Here is a 22,472-nt window from a genome sequence, read left to right as displayed (position 1 = left end):
ATTACTACCCCCCACCCTGCCCCTCCCCCTCCCCACGTCACCGCCCTGCAGGTACTCCCACTACCAGCCTCGGCTGACCTGTGCTGAGCGATTTTGCACCAACATTTCCATTTATAGACCACTGCAAAAAATATGTTTTTGCACTCACAAGTCAATGCAAGTTATTTTTTGGAGTGATCAGCACAAAACTGCATGAAGACAAAGTTACCCAGAACAGATTCTTTCAACACACAGCGGCGGCCGGCACAGGTAAGCGTGGTGAGGCGGTAGGGCGGGGCAGAGCACTGCAGGGGGTGGAAGCCAACAGACGATGGAATAGGTGTTCTTTTTTATTTAATTATACCTATTCCGTCATCTATCGACTCCCCCGTCCCACCCCGTCCCACCCGACTCACCCCACTGCGTTTACCTGTGCCGTCCGCTGCTTTCAACACAATCCAATCCGTGATCCCAGTGTCAAATTGGAAGTTCAAAATACATAAAATGCTAGCGATTTGAATGTGCAAACAAATCAGAAACATAGACGTTTGTCTAATAAAGCTGAAACTGAGATGTGGTCTGTAGTGATGCAGTGGAAAATCCCCACAAGTGACCAGCACTTCTTTAAGGGAAATGACCCTGCGAGCACCAGGCTTCTGTAACTGTGCAGGATAATGTGGAAACATTTAAAAGGACCTGAGGCCTAGAGTTGTAATAACCTCTAGAGCGTCCCGCACAGCAATTACCTCCCCCCTAAAGTTTGTTTTCCATGATCTAATCAGACTAAAGTCTCTTTTTCCAGTAGCATCATTTAAGCAGGAATGTAGTGGTCCTGAAACACAATTGTGTACATAGTGCCTTTCTGCAAAACCTTTCAATTACCAGACGAAAACAAAATCACTACTGCTGTACGCAGGCCCAGACTGGGAATCCAAAGCAGCCCATGCAATTGTGTAAGACCAGCCCCACAGGAGGGGAGGATGGGTGTGAAGGGGTGCAAGTGTAAACCACTGCTGCTTTTATTACTGGGAGCTGATATTGCAGCACTGCTGCAAAACCAGCTCCCTGTAACAAAAAAACGCCCCCCACTGCTGCAAAACTGGCCCACACCCTACCAGCCTCCCGGGAAAATGCCTGATGTCTGCTACGGCCAGTCTGGCCTTGGCTGTACGCATTGTGACAGCAGAAGAACCCTTCCTAACAACAGATTCACACCTAGAGGCTTAGCTATCATTGGTGCAGCAGGCCCGGTATTGTTGGGGCTCAGGACCCTGACCCTGAGCCCCCCCCCCCGAACCTTGATAATTGCTGTAATTTATTACCCCAACAGTAACCAAAGTGCAAATTTGCCTTGCTTGCACCAGGGCCCATGGCATCCTTGCCATGTAACTGCTCACACCAAAGGTGTGGCAACTTCAGCACCGTATGGAAGGCTCAACTAGGCCACCTAAGAAAGGATAGCTCATAAGTCCAGCAACTTTTCGAGTCGTCTCACTAGGGCCTAGGTGTAACTAGACAAACACCTGCTCAGTGCCAGGATACCCTCCCAGGTGATAGCGCACGCTACATATCTGCATAACATAACCTTATATAAACTCACTACATTTCTTTTAGTATTCAAAGGATCAGCGTAGATTATAGAGGTCATTGTTATGGAAGCAGGTGTAGTTCCAACATGTGGTACTGACATAATGTTTGTGCTATGTTAATGCCATTTTCACAGCGCACAGTCTGCAACTATTACAGCCTCCTTTAACCATTGCCTGTCCACGGGTGCGTTGTTCAAAGCATCCATTGCCATCAAATACACAAAACAGGATAAGATAAAGCATAGGGTAGAAATATATTAAGACAGGACCACACAGTACACTAGTCAGTTGTATTTATGTACATTAAACATGTCTACAGTTTTGAGGCACGGGCATATCATGTAACAGAGCCCAGATTACTAAACTGCAAGGTCAGCAATTCAGCCACTGGTCTTGACCACACTGAAAAAGTTGCCTGAAACTAATGAACTCTCTCCTAGAGTGTGCAGTAAAAAAAAAACATCAAAAGAAAGTTATACATTTGTTTTTTTTGTGCTCACCCTGTATCTGAAGCACATTTCCAATATGTTTGGAATGCTCAAAGAGTTCCTGGTATAGTCATGTAAATCTACGCCAGTCCTTGATTTATTTGATTACTCTGCAGCACAAATCTTTCTCTACCCAAAATTATAGAAGGTGTTGATTGTGTGCGTGTAAATACCACACAAAGCGAATATGCTTTTGTTTGCACTTGTTTAGTTTCTCACCTGTAGAATAATTTTTTTTCCACGTGTAATAATTTTGTTTTCCGCGATGAAAACTTTCCCGGATCCCCCACCATTTTTGTGTGTTTTCTCTCACCATTACTGCAATGGAAGGGGAGCCTTTATCTGGAGTATAAAATGTACATGCATGTCCGGGATGGGGAACTGCTTAGGTAGGTAGCTTCTCAAAAACATACGAATATGTGAGTATTCAATCATTTCCCCAAGTGAATCTATCCAGAAACTCCCACTATCTGAACACAGGTGCTCACAGACCTTTAAGAATCGGGCCCACTGTGTGAGAGCTCACCCACGTGCCCCCGTTTGTCCAGAAAGTACCATTTGAATCAACCTTGACATTTACCCTGTGACCTCTCGGGGTAAACTCTGTCATCCATTTTGGTTGCATTTGTTTTCGTATCATTTTGTTCCACGTTCTTTTAACCACCCACCGCGTGGGTATGTAATCGCACTTGTGCGCCATGTTTACTTTGTAAACTAGAAGTAAAACCAACAGACTCTACCCCTACCGCAGTTCACTAAGGAATTTCTTGTAAGCCCACCGTAAAAAGAGGCGTCCCCAGTGTCCCGGCAGCTGAAGCCACGCTACGGTGGCCGCGAGTTTCCACGGTGAGCTCAGCGTGGTTCCGTCACGGTTCTTAATAGGTGTGAGTTGCTTTCCCTGGACATAAGGAAATAAGACGTGTAATTTGTGTTACCAATAACAAAACGTATTTCACGCTGGAGTTCTCTCAAATGAGAGGATTGCTATCCTGCTGCGGGGATTTTTATTAGTATTTTGTTTTTGAGTTTTTTTGTGTTAGGCTCATGACGCTTGCAGCTGATTCAAAGCTCCCTAGTTCTTATTTGGCGCCAGACAGCCATTCGATTTTGGTGAGTACAAATGTAAGATTGTCTTAAATATACCAGTAATATTGAATTAGAACAATGTAGCCTCACTTTAAGGTAAGTTGTCTTTTGCTTACAAGGTCTGCATCCTTTGGCTTATTCGCATTCTGTTTATCTCCTTAGTTTTGTTTGGTTGGGTGGAATGTGCGACATTTTTAGTGCACAAAAAGGATTCTTCCTTGCTTAAAGTGGTAGCTCTACTTAAACTCTCAGGAACGTATTGTGTGGGTATTGAGAGCTGCATGAAACATGTCCTTAACTTCTCTTACCCATCAGCACATAATGTATCAGGGTCTCACACGCCTCAACCAACACTTTCCATAAAAGGAGGAAATTCGACCAGATAAATTTCTACCTTAACATACAGGTTCTGCCAATGAACTGAAGGGGATAAACGCGGCAGGAGAAAAAGAGTGACCACGGGTAGTTAGCACGGGTGGGATTTAGACTCAGACCAGCCAGTGTCAGAGAAGATAATATTGTGCTTCATAGTTGAGTTGCATCGCAGTTAACCACAACGACATGGCCTGTGCCACATTTTAATTACACTGATGAAATGTGTAAATTTTATGAATGTCACACAATACAAAATTTAGCATCAGAAGTTTTCATAATTGTTCGATCACATGAGACTGTTGGGAGAGCAAACAGGTTCTCTGAGAGACATTTTCTACTCAAGCCAGTCGCCTCCCAGTACCTTCTGTACCTTTTCATTGTGAGATATAATCAAGGGTGTACATTTTCATGGAGGTACAGTCCAAACACATTTCAAGCCATTCACTTAAATTCACAGCATTTTCAAGAAAGTTTAAGGGATAGGATTTGATTTAGGGCAAAAGAGAGCTGATGTAATGCGACAAAAGGGCTATCCGCCTAGCAGCTGTGGGTATTATAGCAGCAGCTGGGATGATGACATTACCAATACCAAACTAATGAGCTTCTCTATATATGATGTAGCCCAAAGATTGGACTGACTTAGGCTTTTAGATCAGAAAAGGCATGTTCTTAAAATGTAGTCACGTACCTTTATTTCTAAGTGTGCCTAATAATTCTGCCTAACTATGTACCTACCAACTAGTCTTTAAAGTAAGAAAAGGGCAACATTCACATCCCCTGTCTATCTACTTAGAGCATCTTTCTAGTATTTGCTTATTGGCTAATCCTAGGACATGACCCGGAAGAATAATGCAACTTACTAGGATAAATCAACGCAATAAATGAGCGAGGTTGAAAATCGCGAATGATTGCATCACAAATGCATATTATCAATCAGAAGACAATGATATTTGCACTGCTATGTTGCAAAGGTTTCTTTTTACTTGTACCTCCATTTTTCCCTTCATCGCAATTCCCTTGGTTGCTTACGGTATGGATACTTTGGCAAAAGGTGTTGGAGTAGGACTAAGTCAAAGGGGAGTTTGAGAGTGTGTGCTAGGAATGAGGAAGCAGTAGATTTGTCTCTACTTAAAGGCAGTTGTTATTTGGTGCAGATATGTGGCTGTTCGATGTTAGGCATTATATCTGATCAATATTGTGGGGTACCTGCAGTAGATATTTTACTTTCAATCTTATATGCAATCAACTTTACTTTTCGCTTTATATCTTTATATTTTAACAATAAACCAATCCTCTTTGGGCGCCTTGAGGCTTGTTATCACTGATCAACAGTCAACTGAAATGAAAATCCCCCCAAAACAGTCTGTGTTAAAAACCTAATAGCCTAGAAAAGTTGTGACAAAAAACCTGTGGAGTAGAGTGGAGTGTTTGGTGTGGTGTAGAGTGGGGTAGAATAGAGGTGAGTTACGTAGATTGAAGTGGAATGGAGTGGCATCGAGTGAGCAGAATTTCATAGAGTGAAAGGGTTTAGAGTGGACTAGAGTTGAGTGGTGTAGAGTGGATTTGAGTTTCATAGAGTGGAGTGGTGCATAGTGATGTAGAGCAGAGTGGAGTGGCATAGAGGGTGTTGCGTAGAGTGGAGTAGAGTGCTGTAGAGTAGAGTGGCATTGAGCGGAGTGGATTGTTATAGTGTGGAGTGGAGTAGGGTAGTGTAGCAGAGTGAAATGGCATGGAGTGGAGTAGAGTATTGTAGAGTGGAGTGATGTAGAGTGGAATGGCATAGAGTGTCATAGAGTGGAGTATTATAGGGTAGAGTGGCATAGAGCGGAGTGTTGTAGAGTTGAGTGGCATAGAGTGGAGTAGATTGTCAGAGTGAGGTGGCATAGAGTTGAGTAGTGTGTCATTGAATAGAATGCAGTAAGTGGAATGGAGTGGCATAGAGGGAGTTATGTTTGAGAGTTATAGAGTGGAGTAGTGGTGTAGAGTGGAGTAGAGTTTAATGGACTAGAGCATCATAGAGTGGAGTATTGTAGAGTGGAGCATCATAGAGTGGCCTAGAGAGAAGTGGCAAAAAGTACAGTGGTGCAGAGTAGATTGGCATATAGTGCAGTGGCGTAGAGTGCATTGGTTTTTAGTAAAGTGATGTAGAGTGCATTGGCGTAGAGTGCAGTGACATAGAGTGGCGTAGAGTAGAGTGGTGCAGAGTAGAATGCAGTGGCACAGACGGCAGTTGCATAAAGTAGATTGTTTCAGAGTAGAGTGAAGCAGCAGAGAGTGGAGTAGTTCAGGGTAGAGTGGAGTGGTGTAGAGTAGAGTGGTATAGAGTACAGTGGTGTAGATTGGTGAAGAGTGCATTGGCTTGGAGTGGAGTGCAGTGGTGCAGAAAAGATTAGAGTGGTCTGGAGAGATGCAGTTTTGTGACGTACACTGCATTGGCGTAGAGTGCATTAGAAAGGTGTGGTGTTGAGTGATGCAGAGTAGAGTACAACGGAGTAGAGTGCAGTGGCATAGAGTGGTGAAGAGTAGGGTGTGCAGGGAGCAGTGACATAGAGTACAGTGGGGCAGAGTAGAAAAGAGAGGTGTAGAGTGCAGTGACATAGTGCACAATAGAGTAGAGTGGTGTAGCATGCAGTGGCTTAGAGTGCAGTGGTGTAGAGTAGAGTGACAATGAGTTCAGTGGCGTAGAGTGTAGTCATGCAGAATACAGTGTCATAGAGTGCAGTGTTGCAGGGTAGAGATTGGCACAGAGAGCAGTGGTATAGAGTACAGTGGTGCAGAGTAGAATAGAGTGGCTTAGCATGCAGTGGTGTAGAGTGTTGCAGAGTAGAGTATAGTGGCATAGAGTGCAGTGGTACAGAGTAGTTGGCATAGAGTGCAGTGCGTAAAATGCATTGTTTTTAGGTAAATTGGTGTTTAGTTCAGTGGCAGAGAGTGCAGTTTTACAAAGCAGACTGTTGCAGAGTGCAGTGGTGTAGAGTGGAGTAGAGTGCATAGGTTTGGAGTGCAGTGCCGTAGAGTTGTTCAGAGTAGAGTGACATTGAGAGCAGTAGCAGAGTACAGTGGTGCCAAGTAGAATAGAATGGCATAGAGTGCAGTGACATAGAGTACAATTGCGTACAGTGCAGTGGTGTAAAGTTTTGCAGAGTATAGTGCCTTAGAGTGCAAAGGTACAGAGTAGATTGAAATAGAGTGCAAGGGTTTTGAGTAAAGTAGTTTAGACTGTATCATTGTGGAGTACAGTGATGCAGAGTAGAGTGCAGAGGTGCAGAGTAGAGTGGAGTGGCACAGAGTGGAGTGGTGCTGAGTGGAGTGGTGCTGAGTGCAATGGCGCTGAGTGCAGAGTAGAATAGAGTGATGTAGAGTAAAATGGCAAAGAGTGCAGTAGCATAAAGTGTTGCAGAGTAGAGTTTAGTGTCGTAGAGTGCAGTGGTGCAGAGATTGGCACGGAGTGCATTGGTTTTGAGTAAAGTGCTGTAGAGTTCATTTGCGTAGTTTAGTGATGCAGAGTAAAGAGGAGTGGGTCAGAGTAGAGTGGAGTAGAGTGGAGTGGCAGTGTGTGGAGTGGCACTGAGTGCAATTGCGTTGAGTGCAGTGGAGTAGAGTAGACAGTGGCATAGGAAGGGGGGTGCGGTGGGTGCGGGCCGCCCCGGGTGTCATCACTGAGGGGGGGGGTTGACAAAATGGCATAAATATATGTATTTTAAACACATATTTTTGCCATTTGTCAATCCGGGGGTGACAAAGAAATTTTCTGCACCGGGTACCACCAGACTTTGCTACGCCACCAAGAGTAGGTTGTTTCAGAGTAGAGTGGAGTGCTGCACTTTAGGGTACAGTAGCCTAGAGTGCAGAGTAGATTAGACTGGCCTAGAGTGGATTGGCATAGAGTGCACTGGCATAGAGAGGAGTGTTACAGAGTGCATTGACATAGAGTGCAGTGTTGCAGATTAGAGTGGCATAGAGTGCAGTGGTGAACAGTGCACTTGTGAAGCTTGCAGTGGTGCATGGTAGAGTAATGTGGGGTAGAGTGCAATGGCATAGAGTAGAGTGGTATAAAGTAGAGAGGCGTAGAGTGAAGTGTCATAGAGTGGAGCAGAGTAGAGTGCAGTGACGCAATATGGAGTGGCGTGGAATGGATTGGTGTAGTGTGGAGTGGCGCAGAGAGGAATATGCATGGTGTGGTAGCACACTGCCATTACAAACAACACATCTTCAATTGCAATGACAATTACATTTGCACAGATATACAGTTTAACTGATAAAATGATACTGTGCACAAACGATAATGTGTGGAAATGTCCTCACCAAGTGTATTGATTTGTTTTGATCATATTTAAATATTTGTTTCGATCACACTTCAGATTTACCAAAAAATGTGCTTAATTTGTGCTTTTCTAATTCTGATATATTCTGGAATATCTCCACAGTTCATTTACAAACATATACATTTTGTAGTGTGGCAGAAAAAAAAAACTTACAGCCTTTCTCACACACTCCCCTTGTAGCTAGCATGATTGTCACATAAATTCTCTCATTTGAAGTCAGAGAAAGAAAAGGAAATACCAAGCTCCCTGGAAAACAAAGCCTGACATTCGACCTCTGTCTTTGAATGCACAGGGAATGTGACAAGTTAAGAACAAGATTTTAAGGCCTGTTTACACAAATCCAGGACTGGTGGAAGAATACTGTAAATAGGGCTTGGGCAAGGGAAGGGACAAACTCAAGCTGAACAGCCTAAAACAATGAGAGCCGGCAAATAGAAAGCAAGCAAATGTGAGTTACAAACCACGAAGCCAATGGTAAGCAATGGGCATAATGCATTCCCAGGGAAGCTTTCCAAATGTCCCCAAGATGTCATTAGCAAACCAGACAGCTGTGCAGTCTGGTAGGCTTTGACCTATAAATGTAACTCTCTATTTTTCTAAAAAAAATACATGCATATGGCATGTTGGACACTCAAACGTAAAGAAAAGTAAAATATAATAAAAAAGAGTGATATAACGTATTTAGAAATATGGAAATAAAAAGATAAGTGTCCAATTTAAATTTGACCTGCTTACAATTTATAAATGTTCCCCCTTTCGTACATATTTGTGTGGAATAAAAACCTAATGGACGAGTTTGAGAGCTGAAGGGCACTTCATCAATGAAAGATCATAAGAATTGTGTTACCCACACCAAACAGCCATAGCCAGAAAGTTAGATTCTCCCATTACACACCTATCCAGTAGGTATGCAATTAAAGGCAGCACAACAACTTTGCCATAAAGTATTGGTTGTGACAACTATGTACTGTATTTTTCAAACACGCTGGAAGAGCTGGACATTGCTATGAATAATCCATTGGTTTATGGTAATTACGCAGATCTAAGGCACAAATATGATCCGGATGTGAGCATTATGCCTAATCTTCTGCGCACAGCCAAAGGTACAAAAACGTAACTAAAAACTTCATGAAAGTAACATCATGATGAACTACAAAACACTCGACGTTCTTCCACCAATCCATGACTGTGAATTTCGTGGCCATTCTTCCTTTTGTGGTGAGAGCTTTCTCTTCAAGTCTCTCAACCAATCAATGCTCTGATGTTTTGCTCATTTCCTGAGGGGAAAAACTATACTTTTTGTTGCATTGACATGTCTCAGTGGGTGAATAGTACGATCTGCTGTTTGTATCCTTTGGAGGAGTAAATCTGAACTCAAAAATGGCCCTTAAACCTCAGGTTAAATATGTGTTTAGTTTATCCCACCACCACCTCCACATGCTGGATGGACAACCTCTCATTATCCTAAGGGTCTCTCCAGAGGTTTTCACTACGGTACTCACTCTCTATGAACCTGCTAGAAAAAAAAGTAGTCTTACAATTTCAGTTATTCCAGAGCAAAACTGCGAGACTAGCCACTGGGTGGAAGGCTAGGCCTCTTTTCATCAGACTCAAAAATTACCATAGTGGCTTCCCATAATCATCGCACCCGTAAGGTCCCCTGCCTCACTTCCATGAAATGGATTCTACATCTGTTAATGACAAATCAGAGCACTACTTCCACGTGCAGTGGGGAGAGTGGAGTGTGGTAGAGTACAGAGGCATAGAGTACAGTGGTGCAGAATAGAGTACAGTGGAATAGAGTGTAGTGAGGTTGAGTAGTGTGGTGTAGAGTGCAGTGGTGCAGAGTACAGTTGTGCACAGTAAAGTACAGTGCAGTGGCTTTCAGTGGAGTGGAATGGAGTGGCTTAGAGTAGAGCAGAGTGGACTATTGTAGAATGCAATCGAATAGAGTTTTGCAGAGTACAGTGGTGTAAAGTGCAGCAGCACAGAACTCAGTGGCGTACAATTCAGTGGCATAGATTAGAGTGGTTCATAGTAGAGTGCAGTGGAGAAGAATGCTGTCGTGCAGAGCTGAGTGGTCCAGAGTACAGTGGTATAGGCTGCAGGGGCGTAGAATACAGTGGCGTAGAGTGCAGTGGTGTAGAGTAGATTAGAGTGGCATGGAGTATAGGGGTGCAGTGGCATACCGTGGTGCAAAGCAGAGTGGCGTATTTTGCAGTGACATAGATTGGTCCCGAGTAGAGTATAGTGGCATAGAGTGGGGTGGTGTAGAGTGATGCAGCAGAGTACAGTGGCGTAGAGTGCAGTAGTGCACAGTAGAGAGGCAGAGAGTTCAGTGGGAGTTGTAGAGTGCAGTGGTTTAAAATTCCGTAAATTGCAGTGGCGCAGAGTAGAGTGGTGTTGAGAGCGGTGGTATAGACTGCAGTGCTGCAGAGTAGAGTGCAGTGATGTAGAGTGGCATAGTCTGAAGTGGCATAGAGTGGAGTGGGCAGAGTGGAGAGGAGTGGAGCAGAGTGTAGTGGTGTAGAGTCAATTGTTTCAGAATAGAGAGAAGTGGCGGAGAGTGGAGTGGTGCAGGATAGAGTGAAGTGAGGTAGAGTGGAGTGGTGCAGGGTAGGATGAAGTTGCATAGAGTAATGGCATAAAGTGGTGTAGAGTGCAGTGGCATAGAGTACAACGGTGCAAAGTATATTACAGTGGCATACAGTGGAATTGCATAGAGTGCAGTGGCGTATAATGGAGTGATACACAGTAGAGTGCACTGGCATAGAGTGTATTAGCATAGAGTGCAGTGGCACAGTGTGAAGTGTTTCAGAGTGGCCTTGAGTGGTGTTGTTTAGAGTGGAGTTGCCTAGATTGAGAGGTGTAGAATGCAGTAGCAAAGAGTGCAGTGGTTCAGAGTAGAGTGCATTAGCATAGATAGAGTGGTGCATAGTAGATTAGAGAGGCGTAGAGTGAAGTGCCATAGACTGGAGTGGTGCAGACTGGAGCAGAGTGTAATGACGTGGTGTAAAGTGGAGTGGTGCAGAATAGAGTGCTGTGGAGTGGTGCAGAGTAGAGTGGAGTGGTGTAAAATCCGATATGTATGGTGTGCTAACACACTGCCATTACAGACAACCCATTTTCAATTGAAATTACTATTACATTTGCACAGACATACAGTTTTACAAATAAAACTATACAGCGCACAGGTGATAATGTGTAAAATGTTCATCATCTAGTGTATTGATTTGTTTTGATCATATTCAAGTATTTGTTTCCAACGAACTTTAGAATTAACAAAAATGTGTTTCATTTGTGCTTTGCTAATTCTGATATATTTGTGCAGTTCATTTAAATGTTGAGGGCTAGAAAAAAAAATCTTTCCTCTACCCCATTATCCAGCAGGATTGCCACTTAAATCCGATCACTTTGAAGTCAGAGAAAGAACAGTAAACACCAAATTCCCTTGGAAGACAGAGCCTGACATTTGACCTCTGTCTTTGAGTGCACAGCAAATATGACAAGATAAGAACAAAATGTACAGGCCAGTTTACAGAAAGGAGCAGGTAGTGTGAAAAGGCTTTCCTCTGTCTGTGGGAGGGGTAAATTGAACCTGGAAAGCCTAAAACTAAAAAAGCCAGGAAATAGAAAGCCAGAAAATGTGAGTTACAAACCACAACGCCAATGGTAAGCAAGAGTCAGAATGCATTCCCAGGAAACCGTTCTGAATGTCTCTAAAATGTCTTTAGCAAACCAGTCTTTCTGGTAGGCTTAGACCTTAAAAAGCATCCAGATTATACTCACGTGAGGAAATAAGAGTGTCAGTGATGTCTCGCAAACATCTTAGTAAGGTTTTGGGCACACAGTGGCAATACTTTTAGACACCTGTGTGCACACACTCTCCAGTTGATTTCTGAACTCCATACATTAATGCTGCTTCTATGTTATCATTCTGAGTACCTTTGATTTAATTTTAATGTTTTGGATGTTAGTATGTGAACTGTTGATTTCTAGGTGAAGCTACTTACTGATGCGAGTATTCTATATAACACTAAGTAATCAATGCATTCAAAAGCCCCACCTGAAACAACCAATTTGGGATGTATTGAACATTATGGATGTGGGGAACAGCACAGCTTTTGAGTTTAAAGCATGACAAATAATTCATGGATGCCGTAACCAATACATTACTGAGTATTAAAAATATATGTAAAAGTATATATGTGTATGTATGCTGTATCATCATTGAAAATAATTTTGTCTCACTCAAACACGTTAATGCAAGGAAGTGTACAAATAGACCTGGAGTCACACTTTTGCTGCTACTTTCCTAAGGTCTAATCGAGTCTTATTTCCACAGTACAGAATATCCAGGCATCGTTCCATATTTCCACAAGGAAACAATGGATTTTGGATTCACAGCACTTATTTATTAAGATTCTGTCTCGCTGCATCTCTTGCTCAGGTTTTGGTAGAAAACCTCTGTTTATAAATTCTGTAGATGAAAAGGCAACATGACATATACCATATACGTCTGCGAGGGATATGCTGTTTATTAACAATGTTGAGAAGGAGGGTGGGCGGAAGTCACGTAAGGGACTTACGTGGAGAGGCACGGTGATTGAACCAATCTCCGTGCCTCTCTGCATATTTCCGTTACGCGCCGCCCGACCCCCCGCCGCCGCCCGCCCGCCTCCCGCCCACCTCCCGCTCGCAATATTAAATGAGATTAAAAAGCCTAAAATAAGATTTAAATAAAACGTACCTTATCGCGGGGTCATCCCTGTCCATCAAGCCTTTTTCTCGGAACAGCGAATGCGCAGGAACCTGCGCATGTGCATTCCTCGCCAGGAACTGCGCATACGCAGGCTCCCGCGCATGCGCAGTTCCAAGAGGAAGGCTAGATGGACAAGGATGACCCCGCGATAAGGTAAGTTTTATTTAAACCTTATTTTAGGCTTTTTAATCTAATTTAATACTGTGGGCGGGAGGCGGGCGGCCAACTTCCGTTACGCCCCCGAGTGTGCGGCAATTTGCCTCGTTTCTACGTCTTCATTGCGAAAGGCAGAAGGGGCAAATCTCCGCACATTCCGTGGGCGGAACGAAGATGTCCGCCGACCCCTGTGTGCTACCGTGCGTGCGTGCTGTGTGTGTGTGTGTGTTTTAAATATATTACTTTTACTTATAGTCGATGATTGACTGGCTGAGAGCTTTGTGAACTTGGCTAGTCATTTGCCCGCTCTGCTCCACCAAAAAACACAATCGTTTTTTGTATTTGACTTATAGTTGTTGTTCATTGCTTGGTATTCCAAAGGCAAAGAAAATAAACCAGCACATAGGAGATTGGAATTTCCCTTTTATGTTCTAGGTATGTTTAGTTGTACAAATGCTGTAAGTTTTTCTTCTGAATATTTTCTTAAGGTTATTGCGCGTTAATTGTTCTAATTATGGAACAAATTGCTTGTGATCACAATCTCTAATTGCAAGAGAAGAATGACAGCAGGGGAAATTTAAAACGAGAGTCAACATGGCTTATCTGAATACAAGGGATAAAATGTCAAAAGAATTGATGGTGGTGTCGTTTTACTATAAACAACAACCTCGGGACATGATGTAGCAATTAGGCTAAGTACACTTCTGCACAGAGACCCCGCAGATACCATAACACAAGATCATTGTACCATTTACTTCTACCACCAAAGTTCAGACTTGCAGCGCCATTTTATCAATAACAGATCTGACATCAAAACCAATAACATAATAAAAATGTGAAATACCTATAGCTAAAAAAATCAAATTATAAAAAACATAGTTCTCAATAAAACACATTTTAATGCTGAGCTTCAATACATACACAGTAGCAACGTCTCTTGAAAAAGCCCCCATGGTTCTGGAATGAATTCCGATTGCAGAAGTCAGAGCAGAGGACACAGAAAATGGCGCAAGAATTGATGGTCCATTGGGCCAGTGCCAACAGTCTAGCTAGTACTTTACAACTGTAAAAAATGTTAAAACACAATCCGGCAGTGTGATTCAGCAAAAAGCTGTTAACAGTAGTGTTCACTGCTGGTTGAAAGAACTGTATGTAATGGTTTTGTCATGGATTTATGAGGCCTAGCAAGACCTAAAGTCAATAATCAACGCATGCTTTACTAACCATGAGAACCGCATCCTTCGGTCCAGTATAATGTGATTTTTCAGGGTCCTTATCAAGGTCTAATGTGTAACCAATGAAGGGGCCCAAAGATGTCCCTCAGGGGCGGCTCCTCCGTAATGGCAAAGGAGCGCAGCCCCACTGCCCAGAGCCAGCAGATGATAAATAAAATGATAACACAATGTTATTATCATTTTATTTATTGCTGTCTGAGCTGCAAAATAAGTATAGGATGGTGCAGGTGCTGGGCATGTACGGGAGGATGAGTAGTGTGCACTTATAAGTGCGCATGTCTGTTTGGCCAGCTGTCTTAGGTCGGCTAAACAGACATGCGCACTTCTGTTTCTCCACCCCAGCTGTGTTGCACAGCCGGGTTGGAGAAAAGCCATAGGCTCCAAGGCACTGTCTGAGTGCAAAGGAGGCCACTCAGACCAATCCTGGTGCTACTGTCATAGCATGAGAGCCATGAAACTTTGAAAACTTTTCCCTTTTATCTATGGGGTCATGAGTATGTGTGTGAATGTTGAGCAGGATGATTGAGGAAACGTGGTATGAAAGATGACATTTTCGGGTGAATGAATTGGTTTTTTATCCTTTTGATTTTTTTCTTGTATACAGATCTACTTTTGTCCGAACATCAACTGTGATGTTTATATCTGGTTAACTCCTTCACATTTTTTGTTAAAATTGGCGTTGTTTTTGTTGATAAAAATTTGATCAAAAAATATACTGTGTTTTATAATGAAATAAAGATTATTGGGTAATCAGATCACAGACTGACTGGGAGCTTCTGTGTTCGATAAAATCATTTGAACAGTTATCAGTACTGGCATTTCTGGTGGTTTTGATAGCATGAGAGCAGCATCTGGATTGGGTGGGGAACTGTGCCTTGAGACTCATTCACATTCGGGCTGGACGAGAGGAGCAGCAAGGTAGCCGAGGCAGGTAGGTCTTTTATATTTGTATTTAATTACTGAACCCCAACCTTACCCCCCGCCCTACCACCCGATAAAGATGGCAGCCGCCACTGTTTTCCTGGGTCCCTGCTGCCAGAGGTGCCAAATGCTATAGAAGAATACCAAGGTTACTGATTTCGCCACATGCCTCTGTCTTCCACCAACCTACACTTCAGTCTCTTTATCTCAAGCTCTCTTTCATCCCTAAAGCTCAAAGGCAATCCTGTAGGATGGACTTCTTATGAAATTCACTTTTATGTACCAAATTTTAGGCATAAACGGAATGTTCATGCACAGAGAGGTCTCTAACTAGACCAGTATGGAAGGTCCTGCTCTTTCATAACATATTTCTATGGTGTGGATTATTCCAGGAGGACATATGCAGGAGATGATTTTTATTGATGTGCTACAGATTTTAGAGTAGGCTTTTGCTGCCTCGTGCAGCAGAGGCGCATTTGCCTAGATTTTGACTATGCATCACTTATGCACGGTTAGTCCGTTTAATTTTGTCTGATCCCATTTACAGATGTAAATACTATACATTTTTCCCAGGCTGTAGAACTCAGTGCAAATTCGTGTTGCAGGAGGCTGTGAAACAGCTGCTAAATGTTTTACAACCTCTAAATGGCTACTTTGTAACCTGCATAGTGATGTTTGATCTTTTATTCATCAACATTATTATTTTATTATTATTTTATTTTGTAGAGCGCATAGTCACCCTAGGGTATCCCAGCGCTAGGCACCCTATCTCTTTAGTTTGGGCCGGTTCGAGGACGGTTGAAGAAGGAAAGGGGGGGACCGGGGATCAATGTTTAGAGTGGGCGTGAATCATTGGGGAAAAAGATGAGTTTTGAGCCTCTTCCTGAAGTGAAGGTACCGTGTTTCTAGTCTCAGGTCGCGGGGGAGCGAGTTCCAAAGTCGTGCAGTTTGGACTGAGAAACGTCTTCCGCCTGAGCGGGTTTTCTTAAATCTGGGGGTGGTGATGAGATTTTCTGTGTCCGATCGGAGAGATCTCGTGGGTCTATAGGGTGTGATAAGTTTACTGAGAACGGGGGGGCCTTGCTTTTGAAGTAGTTTGTGGGCTAGGCACAAGGCCTTGAATTTGACCCGCTCCCTTATGGGAAGCCAGTGGAGGAGTTTGAGGGCAGGTTTGGCGGAGGTTCTGGCATGGGTGTTTGTGATAATCCGGGCCGCAGTATTCTGGATTCTTTGAAGCTTGGTGAGGGTCGCCTCAGGGGCGCCTAGGTAGATCACATTACTATAGTCAAGCCTTGAGAGTATCAAGCCTTGGATAAGCAATTTTTTAGAGTTGAAGGGCAAGAGGGGCAGGACTGTGTCTGATAATGTGTTTCTTGCTCGATATTCTCTCCAATAAAGATATAAATTGAAACACCCATTTTGTTGTACATTTAGCCAATGAACATCACGCCACACAGTGATTGCTTTCTATCCAGTTATTCACATTTTGCGGGCAGATGTGTTTAAAAAAATAATTTAAAAAACTCAATAATCGTTCATTATTAATTCACAGTGTCCTGCCATTTCTGAACTGGCTCATAATCTGCAATTTGGAGCTGAGAATGATATATATATATATATATATATATATATATATATATATATATATATATATATATATATATATACATATATATATATATATATATACATATACATATATATATATATATATATATATATATATATATATATATATATATATATATATACATATACATATGTACATATATATATATATATAATAGGTGCAACAACGCTGCTTGATGTGGAACTGGCACTGAAGAAAGTGGCAAGGCTGAAACGCGTCTGCCCAGCGTTTCCCAAACCTACCATTTCAGCGTCATGTGCCTGATGTTATGTCGTTAAAGATCGCATAATGTCACCGAGCAAATGTCAGACCCGTCCTTTTGCTTTTGAGTGGGGATGGACGAGTGACTGGTTTGGAAGTTCTTTTTCTTGGGGCAGTAAGGGGAGTCAGCATCAACCATTTTCATTTTCCACACTCTGAAAGTAAGTGTCAGTGTTACTTTGGGGTATAGATTTTTTAAATCCAAAAACTAGCTGGAAAGTGCATGATACCAGAAATGAGGTATGGATTGTGGATTGATTTTTGAGGGTAGAGGGCTGGCAGAATAAAAAAAAACAAGGAAGGTGGCACGTGACCCCCCTCCTTTAGCTTAAAAATGCCCGGGTTGCCCCATCGCTGGGGCTGAGTGATAAATAGAGGGCAGGGGGGCGCACAGCCCTCTCCCCAAGCCTTAAAGTGACTTAGTGGAGAAGTGTGGCTCACTGGTTAGAGGAGGCAGACCCTGAAGCAGAGGTCAGACCCGGGACCAGGGTTCAATTCCTGACACGGCAGGGTCTTGAGCCCAAATATCCACGGACTCGATAATTCTCGTTTCGGTGCCTACTCGAGTCACGGGTTCACACTCGGCAGCTCTGGGCATTAGCTTGCTTAATCTCCACTACGGCCCCCCCCCCCCGCGGCGGGATGCCTGGCTTTCACCTTGGGGATGTCCAGTACGGGTATCTCACAGGGAAAAGCCAGGACGGGTTCCCAAGGCAAGTGCCGAGATGCCTACGGGTAATCGAGGGCTATATAAGAACGCATAATAAATAAAATAAATAAAATCCCGGGGTTTTGACACATTTTAAAAGGGAAAGGGGGCTCTCTGAGCTTTTAGTAGCCCTAGGGACCCATCTCTGTGTCCTGGGGGGGCAGTAGTTAGACTGCACACAGTACCACAGGCAAAGCCTAATGAGGCTTGGGGAGGTGGGCCGTGTGGCCCCCACTACCCTATTGAAATACATAAGCACTGGGAGAAGGGGTCGCCTGGGCCTAATGAGGCTCAGGGAAGGTGGCAGCGCCCTCCCCCTCCCCGTTTTGTTAATAAAATACGACTCCACAGGATGGGGTCCCTGAGGCCTATGAAGTCTCTGGATGAGGGCCAAACACCCCCTCCCTCCCATTTTTTATAAAATGTGACCCTAGGGCCTAATGTGGTTAGAGGAGTGGGGCCCATTGGTGTCCTTCCCTTTTTAACCCCTTGGGCGCGGCCGCGACTCTGCGACTGTGCGGCCGTTTTAATGAGTGGGCGGGTTCATGATGGTCCCCAGCCGTCATCAGCACACGCCCACCATGATGCATGACGGCTGGGGGCCGTCATCAGCATGGAAGGGGTTACATTGGATTTGGCCACAGGGGATGAGGTCCTTGGGGCCTTTCAAGGCTCGGGAGGGGGCTGCGTGCTGCCCCTACACGTTTATGTTGAATTTGCCCCTGGGATGGGGTCCGCAGGGCCCAATGAGGATTGGGAGGGGCCCGCAGCCCCCTCCCCTTTTTTAACTTGAATTTTGGCCTGGTGATTGGGTCCATGGGGCCAAATGAGACTCGAGGGTGGGGCTGCGTAGCCTCCTACACTTTTGTTATTAAACTTGGTCGTAGTGATGGGGTCCCAGAGCCTAATGAAGCTTTGAGAGGGAGGATACATGGCCATCTCGCCTTTTAAAAGGAAATTAGCCCCGGGGATGTGGTCCCTAGGCCTAGTAAGGTTTGGGGAGGGCTGCTGCATGCCAACTCTCCTTAATATATCTGTTTTGGCCCCGGGTGATGGGGTCTCCAATCCCTATCCCACCCACCCCAAAGGCTAGGGATGGCAGCCTGCAAAGGGGGGGGAGCGTGGCTTCCTTTGGTGGGTTGGTTAGATAGATAGATTAAGATTTGTATAACTATTCTGACAGATACGGTTGAAACCAATGAAGGAGCACTGATATCTTTACATTGCCTGTTTAATTGTTCTCTCAAATGTGAACAATTTGAATGCATTTTTATATTATGACACCTACTTTAATGTTGAAAGCCTACGAAGGTCCATACGTGTGGTGCCCCACCCCTCGCCTGAGATGCTTATCAACCCTTCTTTAAAAATCTTTACTGGGTAGCTGTGATTCCATTCAACCTAGAATGTCACTGGCAGGCAAATGAGTTTTCCGCCTGGTGCTCAAGCGGGATGGGTAGCAGAGGGCTAGTCATGTAGAGTTAGGCCTGAATTAAATGTGCTTTGGAGACACATGTAGGTATCTTTCAAGTGCACTCAAGTGCACATACAACCACATGCATACACATCACAATATAGCCCAGACAATAGGAAAGTACATAACTTTAGATATATTTTATTCTGGGTATTTATAAAGCATTACGCTAGCACAAAGGGTAGTGCAGGGCTGTAAATAGCCACCGTGTCAGGATACAGAGGCCTACTGAGCAGAATAAGTGCACACCAATGTAAAGGTTCACAGTTGGGTGGGGTGAGGGGAAAATGGACACATTCTACGATGAGAGGAAGATATCGAAAAACTCGGGTGTAAGACCTTTCATGGAGGTCTGAAGAGCACGGACATGTGTTACAGAGTGTCAGTCGGTATCTGCATTCTTTGTGAGTCTCTATAATTTTGGGGCTCACCAATGAGATGCCACCAAACTTATTTAGTTCAAATGCAAATCAGCCATCTTTAGTGGGAAGAAGTCCTGTACAGATCAACGGACTTTGAAAAGTTGATTCTTTAGTTGATGATTAGTTGAGTTGCTACTAGGCTTTACTAGTAGTAAACCTTTCAGACCTGTGGACACATGATAGACACAACTGTAATCTTTTTCTGTCTACTATTAAAAACCTTCCAGGCAATGATTCTATTTTTAGCCTTTACGTATACTTGCTCACAATGATTACTTGACCTTCTAAAAGTAGACAGACAGCTAAACTGCCAAAGATGAGAGTAAGAACTGGCAGAAGAACAGATCAATTGCAAGGTGTTGAATGATACATCTGCATAAATATGCATACATATTCAGAAGTATTTTGTGTACTAAGCTTATTGTTGCTGTTCAATTTAGGTTCACAGAACATACAAGGGTGCATACCGAATTATGTTTTGAAGAATTCAGATTGTCGAATTGCTACCCATGCATATGGTATGTTCCACCTTCACAGGAGAATTTCTGCAATCACAAATTGTAGGGTTAGAGACAGATTTGTTGTTCTACCTTGCTGGGTCTACCAGCAAAAACAGGTGAACTATTTACTGCTGAATGTTGAGCTCAGTCTCCAATGGTAGCAAGTAAGGAGGAGTAAAAAGCCAACGGTGAAACGAAATCACAATAGAGTGGCCTGTCCGATGTAAAGACTGCATAATAGGCAACTTTATCAAAAAAACTTGTAAAATGCACCAACTTTAGAATTTTTCAGAAATAACCGTGTCAGAATTTGAAAGGGATGGACTCAAATACTTTTAACACAGCTTCCGTGTCACTGTGCATTGAGGTTTATGATAAATTAAAACCCGTTCTGCCATATATAAATGTATTCACCAGCAAAGTATTTTCAAAAGCACCAAAGAACAGGTAACACATTGTAATCACCTAATAACATGCACATCCTTGGTGAAATTAGTCATATTGACTCAAATCTAATTGTCAGATGGCAATTTAGGGAGGCTGTCAGGAAAATGAGCTTGTATGTGTCTAGAGAGTTCATGGCATGCGGTAGGGCAAGCGGTCACAACATGCAGCCCATTTTATCGGCCAACTTTAGATGAGTCTCAATGTGTATGTGGGCATGTGTTTTTTTTTGTGCATCTTTGTGTGTGAGCACTTGAATTTATGCGCGCTATGCATGCTTTCACAGGTGTACTTGTGCGCATGTGTGTGTAGGTGTGCTTGTGTGTGTTTCCTGTCATAGCACTGTCTTTCCGGGTCGCCGTACCCTACCGGTCAGCGATGTACACATACACGAGTAAGGAAAGAAAGCATTATCCAACCAATCAATTAGAAGTCAAACTGATGCTGACGAAGGAATGGCTTCCTAGCCAATCCATTGTGGTAAGGCCAGGGACATTGGTTGAACGTCGATACCAATTTGCGCAATGTTTCGCTGCGGCCGGACAAAGGAATGTTCTTGACCAGGAGCGGAGCGAACAAATCTCCTCCGCTTCCAGTGGCTACTGGAGTCTAGGCCAAGCCATTCACTCTCAGATTGCAAACAAATTAGCAAAAAAAAAGAGACTTACTAGAATGTGAATTTGAGAAAGTAGGAATGTAGGAGCCAGGCATTACTCAAGTGCTACTGTACCGGGGACCACGCAGGCATCTCATGCCTCTTTTTGAGATCCAGGACCTAAAGAGACTTCAGCCATGGACCACATGAGGAGTTAGAAAGGATGTAATTAGTAGGACTTCAAACTGGAGAGGTTCAGACTTCAGAACAATGGGCCCTCAGAGCCCTGGCGAATGTCAGAAATGCTTGCTAATGAGCCACGCACAAACTGGAGAAAAAAAACTAAAAAGCACACACATTGTAGCCGGTGGGGCGGCCTTCCTCTCGTCCGTCATGGTTTTCGAATCAGTAAAAAAAATGAAAGTGCAGCGCCTTTAGCTCCTGGAAAGCTGGGAGGCGGCATCGAGCGCAATTACAATTATTCACTGAGGCTGTGCAGGGCTCGGGAACCTCGTTAGGGTCTCGGATGCATTTGAGATGTTTAGAAATTCGGAGCTTCGCAATTAGGGACGCTCTTAGAAAATGCCACCGCCTGGATGAATGCAGATCAATTTAACCCATGGCATTTAACACTTAGTGAATCTAGTCAAATCTTTTCTCTGAGGCAATATCGCCGAACTACTGCACCTTTTTTTGCATACATGTGGTTCACTGTACTGCATGAAAAGTGCTAATGAAAAGTAAAAACGCTAAAGATACTGCAATTAAAACATTACTATATGCTTTATATGTATTTATAGGACGTTTCTTATTTTGAATGTTTCATCGATTCTTCTATCCAGGGGCTTAGCTTTATTGGGGATGTCTGGGATGCTAAACCCCCTCAAAAATGTATTCTGTTGTAAATAGTTGGGTACACGTGCTTTTCATTTGGGTATGGTGAAGTGTCTGTCAGATTTCACCTGGAATTTGTGCATGCCCACACTGACAAAAACATACACACTCTCTCTATTTTGAAGGCCTAAAAAAATGTTAATTAGTTTGAAAACTGTTGACTCCTAACAATTCGCCTTCCTCTCTCTTTCCACTGCCTCTCAAGCCCCCTCCATGTCCTGCCTCTCATGTATTGTGTTTTAACAAGATGTCCCAGCATGATTGTTGGGAAATCTGAAACTCTCCCCCCCCCCAATCTTATTGACCAAGCTACGCCCCTGCTTCTAGCTTTCTGGCATCTTTTAAAGACGCATCTGGTCAGACTGTACCTAATTTATGAATCCCTTTGGAACACAGGCAGGGTTGGATCGGGATTAAAAATCGGCCCGGGCACGCAAAAAAAAGTGGCCCACATTTGCATATTGCCTTTGCAAAACATTGTTTCGACAAAGTTGTATAAAAAAAGGGGGAGGTGGGTAAAAAAAATGCACAGATTTAGCTACACTGGTGAAACACACCTGAATACAAGTGAGGCCACTTTTGCTCAGGCCCCTTGCCCCCGCTTAGTATGCATATATTAATGGGCCG

This window comes from Lissotriton helveticus, chromosome 2_1, assembly GCF_964261635.1.
Source record: "Lissotriton helveticus chromosome 2_1, aLisHel1.1, whole genome shotgun sequence".
In the NCBI taxonomy this organism is placed as follows: domain Eukaryota; kingdom Metazoa; phylum Chordata; class Amphibia; order Caudata; family Salamandridae; genus Lissotriton; species Lissotriton helveticus.
The sequence above is the reverse complement of the archived record's forward strand: the minus strand, read 5'-3'. Positions refer to the sequence as shown.